The sequence below is a fragment of the Lagenorhynchus albirostris genome, chromosome 4, assembly GCF_949774975.1.
Source record: "Lagenorhynchus albirostris chromosome 4, mLagAlb1.1, whole genome shotgun sequence".
In the NCBI taxonomy this organism is placed as follows: domain Eukaryota; kingdom Metazoa; phylum Chordata; class Mammalia; order Artiodactyla; family Delphinidae; genus Lagenorhynchus; species Lagenorhynchus albirostris.
The window spans coordinates 126,783,612-126,791,319 of NC_083098.1; positions in this window are offsets into that span (position 1 = coordinate 126,783,612).

Here is a 7,708-nt window from a genome sequence, read left to right on the forward strand (position 1 = left end):
GCAGACATATCATGGAGAAGAACCAAGGAACCCAGCCAACAACTGTACGGAGGCCCCAGATATATGACCCCTGTCAAGCTGTCTCAAACATCTCCAGCTGTTCAAACGACCCCAGCTGAGACTCCAGGCTTTTGTGAAGCAAAAATAATCCATCTCTGCTGTGCCCTTGCCAGAGTTACTGACCCACAAAATTGTGAGCACAATATGTGATTATTGTTTCACAGCAATAAGTAACCAAACACCTGGTAACCTCCCAACTGGGTCAGCCCTGGTTGGCTGTGTCCCTCTGCCAAAGTCCCTTCCAGACAACCCTCTCCATAGAACTAGGCTTGCCTTACAGCCTGTGGGAGCTAACGGCTCCCTGCCATGTCTAGCTGTACTATCCTTTGTTATTGCCTTTTAAAAATCTTCTCCACCTTTCAAAAAAAAAGTCAATTAAATTCTCCGAGTGTCATCTGTTTCCTGTCAGGATCTTGGCTTATATACCAGACCTGATATACAGGTCTCAAGATTTATTAAAGAGCAGGGGAGAAAGCTACACACAGTCTATGTAAGGAGGTTCAAAATTATGCTTTAGAAAGCCAGAGACAAATTAGCAAAATAGTATGTGTGTATAGTCGTATCAGGTAATTAGTATGTTACCCTTAATGAAATACTTTAGAATACTTTAGAAGAGACTAGGTTTTTAATGCCATCCTTTACGTTTTCTGGATTCAGTGACTCTTACCCATTCTTTTGCTTTGTGAGGAAAGTGGTCGTTTTCTGGCATACTGTCTTATTTTATTTAACAAACAGTTATGTCACACTTTCTATATTTAAGGCGCTCTGGAACAATATACAAATAATAATTCATTTGATCCTCCTAATAACGCTATCCGTCATTTTACAAATGAAGACGCTGGGGCATGTAGAGATTATATTACAGGTTCAAGGGCTCACAGCTAGTAAGTGGCAGAGCTAGGCTAGTACTTGAAGCCACACAGTTCAGCTAGAGGGTGTACACTCTTTACCACTGTGTTATGCTGTGAAGTCTTGCCAGGAAAGACTTAGGAAATGGGAGAAATGAGTCACCCTGCTCTGCTGTGTGATTAGGGTCAGTGAGTCTTGGTACCACCTCTTCTCACAGGTGTCAGAGATGATGGACAGCGAAAAAGAGAAAGAGGTTGGGAGTTCCTCAGTGGACAGACACTGGAGAGGACAAGTATACTAGTTATCTGTTGCTGTGTAACAAGGTGCCTCAAAATGTAGTGGCTTAAAGCAACAATAATACGTTTTTATGTCTCATGGTTTCTGTGGGTCAGGAATTCAGATGGGGTACAGCAGGGTTGCTAATTCACTACACCTGGAGTCTCAGGTGGAAGACGTGCAGGCTGGGGTTGGAACCATGTGAAGGCTCATTCACTCCTACGTGGGCCTAGCTGGGTCTGTAGTCTGGAAAACCCCTCACAGCCCCCTACCCTCTTTCTGATTCCAGAAGTGCTTAGAGGAAAGGTTACCCACAAGATGAAATGTGGTTTTACCTGTAGGAGTTACTATTTTGGAGAACCTGGCTTGCGTGATTATTTACAATTGTTTCAGTCAGGATCTCTGAAGAAAATAGAGGATAAACTCAAACTGATTAAAAGGATTATTATTTAAAAAAATTTTTTTTTTAATTTATTTTTGGCTGCGTTGGGTCTTCATTGCTACGCACAGGCTTTCTCTAGTTGTGGCGAGCGGAGGCTACTCTTCATTGCAGTGTGCAGGCTTCTCACTGCCATGGCTTCTCTTGCTGTGGAGCACGGGCTCTACACAGGTGGGCTTCCGTAGTTGTGGCACGCGGGCTCAGTAGTTGTGGTTCGCGGGTTCTAGAGCGCTGGCTCAGTAGTTGTGGAGCACAGGCTTAGTATCTCTGCGGCATGTGGGATCTTCCTGGACCAGGGCTTGAACCTGTGTCCCTTGCATTGGCAGGCGGATTCTTAACCACTGCGCCACCAGGGAAGTACCTTATTTTTATTTTATTTTATTTTTTAACATCTTTATTGGAGTATAATTGCTTTACAATGGTGTGTTAGTTTCTGCTGTATAACAAAGTGAATCAGCTATACATATACGTATATCCCCATATCTCCTCCTTCTTGGTCTCCCTCCCACCCTCCGTATCCCACCACTCTAGGGGGTCACAAAGCACGGAACTGATCTCCCTGTGCTATGTGGCTGCTTCCCACTAGCTATCTATTTTACATTTGGTAGTATATATAAGTCCATGCCACTTTCTCACTTCGTCCCAGCTTGCCCTTCCCCTTCCCCATGTCCTCAAGTCCATTCACTACGTCTGCGTCTTATTCCTGTCCTGCCCCTAGGTTCTTCAGAACAATTTTTTTTTTTTTTAGATTCCATATATATGTGTTAGCATACGGTTTTCATTATTCTTTTTCTTACTTCACTCTGTATGACAGTCTCTAGGTCCATCCACCTCACTACAAATAACTCAATTTTGTTTTTTTTTATGGCTGAGTAATATTCCATGGTATATATGTGCCACATCTTCTTTATCCATTCATCTGTCGATGGACACTTAGGTTGCTTCCATGTCCTGGCTATTGTAAATAGAGCTGCAATGAACATTGTGGTACATGACTCTTTTTAAATTATGGTTTTCTCAGGGTATATGCCCAGTAGTGGGATTACTGGGTCATATGGTAGTTCTATTTTTAGTTTTCTAAGGAACCTCCATGCTGTTCTGCACAGTGGCTATATCAATTTACATTTCCACCAACAGTGCAGGTGGGTTCCCTTTTCTCCACACCCTTTCCAGCATTTATTGTTTGCAGATATTTTGATGATGGCCATTCAGCCTGTGTGAGAAGATACCTCACTGTAGTTTTGATTTGCATTTCTCTAATGTTTAATGATGTTGAGCATCCTTTCATATGTTTGTTGGCAATCTGTGTATCTCCTTTGGAGAAATGTCTATTTAGGTCTTCTGCCCATTTTTGGATTGGGTTGTTTGTTTTTATGATATTGAGCTGCATGAGCTGCTTGTAAATTTTGGAGATTAATCCTTTGTCAGTTGCTTCATTTGCAAATATTTTCTCCCATTCTGAGGGTTGTCTTTTCGTCTTGTTTATGGTTTCCTTTGCTGTGCAAAAGCTTTTAAGTTTCATTAGGTCCCATTTGTTTATTTTGTTTTTATTTCCATTTCCCTAGGAGGTGGGTCAAAAAGGATCTTGCTGTGACTTATGTCATACAGTGTTCTGCCTATGTTTTCCTCTAAGAGTTTTATAGTGTCTGGCCTTACATCTAGTTCTTTAACCCATTTTGAGCTTATTTTTGTGTATGGTGTTAGGGAGTGTTCTGACTACATTCTTTTACATGTACCTGTCCAGTTTTCCCAGCACCACTTATTGAAGAGGCTGTCTTTTCTCCATTATATATTCTTGCCTCATTTATCAAAAATGAGGTGACCATAGGTGTGTGGGTTTATCTCTGGGCTTTCTATCCTGTTCCATTGATCTATATTTATGGTTTTTGTGCCAGTAACATACTGTCTTGATTACTGTAGTTTGTAGTATAGCCTGAAGTCCAGGAGCATGATTCCTCCAGCTCTGTTTTTCTTTCTCAAGATTGCTTTGCCTATTCGGGGTCTTTTGTGTTTCCATACAATTTGGGAATTTTTTTGTTCTAGTTCTGTGAAAAATGCCAGTGGTAGTTTGATGGGATTGCAATGAATCTGTAGATTGCTTTGGGCAGTAGAGTCATTTTCACAGTGTTGATTCTTCCAATCCAAGAACATGGTATATCTCTCCATCTGTTTGTATCATCTTTAATTTCATTCATCAGTCTTATAATTTTCTGCATACAGGTCTTTTTTTGTCTCCCTAGGTAGGCTTATTCCTAGGTATTTTATTCTTTTTGTTGCAGTGGTAAATGGGAGTGTTTCCTTAATTTCTCTTACAGATTTTTCATCATTAGTGTATAGGAATGCAAGAGATTTCTGTACATTAATTTTGTATCCTGCTACTTTACCAAATTCATTGATTAGCTCTAGTAGTTTTCTGGTAGCATCTTTAGGATTCTCTATGTATAGTATCATGTCATCTGCAAACAGTGACAGCTTTACTTCTTCTTTTCCTATTTGTATTACTTTTATTTCTTTTTCTTCCCTGATTGCTGTGGCTAAAACTTCCAAAACTATGTTGAATAACAGTCATGAGAGTGGACAATCTTGTCTTGTTCCTGATCTTACAGGAAATGGTTTCAGTTTTTCACCATTGAGAATGATGTTGGCTGTGGGTTTGTCATATATGGCCTTTATTATGTTGAGGTAGGTTCCCTCTATGCCTACTTTCTGGAGCATTTTTATCATAAATGGGTGTTGAATTTTGTTAAAAGCTTTTTCTGCCTCTATTGAGATAATCATATGGTTTTTCCCCTCCAATTTGTTAATATGGTTTATCACATTGTTTGATTTGCGTATATTGAAGAATCCTTGCATTCCTGGGTTCACGAACGCCACTTGATCATGGTGTTTGATCCTTCTAGTGTGCTGTTGGATTCTGTTTGCTAGTATTTTGTTGAGGATTTTTGCATCTATGTTCATCAGTGATATTGGCCTGTAGTTTTCTTTCTTTGTGACATCTGTGTTTGGTTTTGGTATCAGGTTGATGGTGCCCTCGTAGAATGAGTTTGGGAGTGTTCCTCCCTCTGCTATATTTTGGAAGAGTTTGAGAAGGATAGGTGTTAGCTCTTCTCTAAATGTTTGATAGAATTTGCCCGTGAAGCCATTTGGTCCTGGGCTTTTGTTTGTTGCAAAATTATAAATCACAGTCTCAATTTCTGTGCTTGTGATTGGTCTGTTTATATTTTCTATTTCTTCCTGGTTCAGTCTTGGAAGGTTGTGCTTTTCTAAGAATTTGTCCATTTCTTCCAGGTTGTCCATTTTATTGACATATAGTTGCTTGCAGAAATCTCTCATGATCCTTTGTATTTCTGCAATATCAGTTGTTACTTGTTCTTTTTCATTTCTAATTGTGTTGATTTGAGTCTTCTCCCTTTTTTTCTTGATGAGTCTGGCTAATGGTTTATCAATTTTGTTTATCTTCTCAAAGAACCAGCTTTTAGTTTTATTGATCTTTGCTATTGTTTCCTTCGTTTCTTTTTCATTTATTTCTGATCTGACCTTTATGATTTCTTTCCTTCTGCTAACTTTGGGGTTTTTTGTTTCTTCTTTCTCTAATTGCGTTAGGTGTAAGGTTAGGTTGTTTATTTGAGATGTTTCTTGTTTATTGAGGTAGGATTTTATTGATATAAACTTCCCTCTTAGAACTGCTTTTCCTATGTCCCATAGGTCTTGGGTTGTTGTGTTTTCACTGTCATGTGTTTCTAGGTATTTTTTGATTTCCTCTTTGATTTCTTCAGTGATCTCTTGGTTATTAAGTAGTGTATTGTTTAGCCTCCATGTGTTTGTATTTTTTACAGATTTTTTCCTGTAATTGATATCTAGTCTCATAGCATTGTGGTCAGAAAAGATACTTGACACAATTTCAATTTTCTTAAGTTTACCAAGCCTTGATTTGTGACCCAAGATATGATCTATCCTGGAGAATGTTCCATGAGCACTTAAGAAGAAAGTGTATTCTGTTGTTTTTGGATGGAATGTCCTATAAATATCAATTAAGTCCATCTTGCTTAAGGTATCATTTAAAGCTTATGTTTCCTTATTTATTTTCATTTTGGATGATCTGTCCATTGGTGGACCTTGGGTGTTAAAGTCCCCTACTATGATTGTGTTACTGTCGATTTCCCCCTTCATGGCTGTTAGCATTTGCCTTATGTATTGAGGTGCTCCTATGCTGGGTGCCTAAATATTTACAATTGTTATATCTTCTTGTTGGATTGATCCCCTGATCATTATGTAGTGTCCTTCTTTGTCTTTATTTTAAAGTCTTTTTTGTCTTTATTTTAAAGTCTATTTTGTCTGATATTTGATTTCTTTTGATTTCCATTTGCATGGAATATCTTTTTCCATTCCCTCACTTTTAGTCTGTATGTGTCCCTAGATCTGAAGTGGGTCTCTTGTAGACAGCATATATGCAGGTCTTGTTTTTGTATCCATTCAGCCAGTCTATGTCTTTTGGTTGGAGCATTTAATCCATTTACATTTAAGGTAGTTATAGATATGTATGTTCCTATTACCATTTTCTTAATTGTTCTGGGTTTGTTGTTGTAGGTCTTTTTCTTCTCTTGTGTTTCCTGCCTAGAGAAGTCCCTTTAGCATTTGTTTTTAAAGCTGGTTTGGTGGTGTTGAATTCTCTCAGCTTTTGCTTGTCTGTAAAGATTTTCATGTCTCCGTCATATCTAAATGAGATCCTTGCTGGGTAGAGTAATCTTGGTTGTAGGTTTTTCCCTTTCTTCACTATAAATATGTCCTGCCACTCCCTTCTGGCTTGCAGAATTTCTGCTGAAAGATCAGCCGTTAACCTTATGAGGATTCCTTTGTATGTTATTTGTGTTTTACCCTTGCTGCTTTTAATATTTTTTCTTTGTATTGAATTTTTGATAGTCTGATTAATATATGTCTTGGCGTGTTTCTCCTTGGATTTATCCTGTATAGGACTCTCTGTGCTTCCTGGACTTGATTGACTATTTCCTTTCCCATATTAGGGAAGTTTTCAACTATAATCTCTTCAAATATTTTCTCAGTCCCTTTCTTTTTCTCTTCTTCTTCTGGGACCCCTATAATTCAAATGTTGGTGCATTTAATGTTGTCCCAGAGGTCTCTAAGACTGTCCTCAATTCTTTTTTCTTTATGCTTCTCTGCAGTAGTTATTTCCACTATTTTATCTTCCAGGTCAGTTATCTGTTCTTCTGCCTCAATTATTCTGCTATTGATTCCTTCTAGAGAATTTTTAATTTCATTTATTGTGTTGTTCATCATTGTTTGTTTGCTCTTTACTTCTTCCAGGTCCTTGTTAAACGTTTCTTGTATTTTCTCCATTCTATTTCCAAGATTTTGCATCATCTTTACTATCATTACTCTGAATTCTTTTTCAGGTAGACTGCCTATTTCCTCTTGATTTGTTTGGTCTGGTGGGTTTTTACATTGCTCCTTCATCTGTTGTGTGTTTCTCTGTCTTGTCATTTTGCTTAACTTACTAAGTTTGGGGTCTCCTTTTCACAGGCTGCAGGTTCATAGATCCTGTTGTTTTTGGTGTCTGCCCCCAGGGACTAAGGTTGGTTCAGTGGGTTGTGTAGGCTTCCTGGTGGAGGGAACTAGTGCCTCTGTTCTGGTGCATGAGGCTGGATCTTGTCTTTCTGGTAGGCAGGACTGAGTCCGGTGGTGTGTTTTGGGGTATCTGTGACCTTATATATGATTTTAGGCAGCCTGTCTGCTAATGGGTGGGGTTGTGTTCCTGTCTTACTAGTTGTTTGGCATAGGGTGTCCAGCAGTGGAGCTTGCTGGTTGTTGAATGGAGCTTGCTCTTAGAATTGAGATGGAGATCTCTGGGACAGCTTTCGCCATTTCATATTATGTAGAGCTGGGAGGTCTCTGGTGGACCAATGTCCTGAACTCGGTTCTCCCACCTCAGAGGCACAGGCCTGACACCCGGCCGGAGCACCAAGACCCTGTCAGCCACATGGCAAAAACCACCAATTTGATTTGTCTGGTCCCTTACATGATGTTGAATAAGAATATACAGGGAGATTCAGGCAGCTTCCTTGGGAT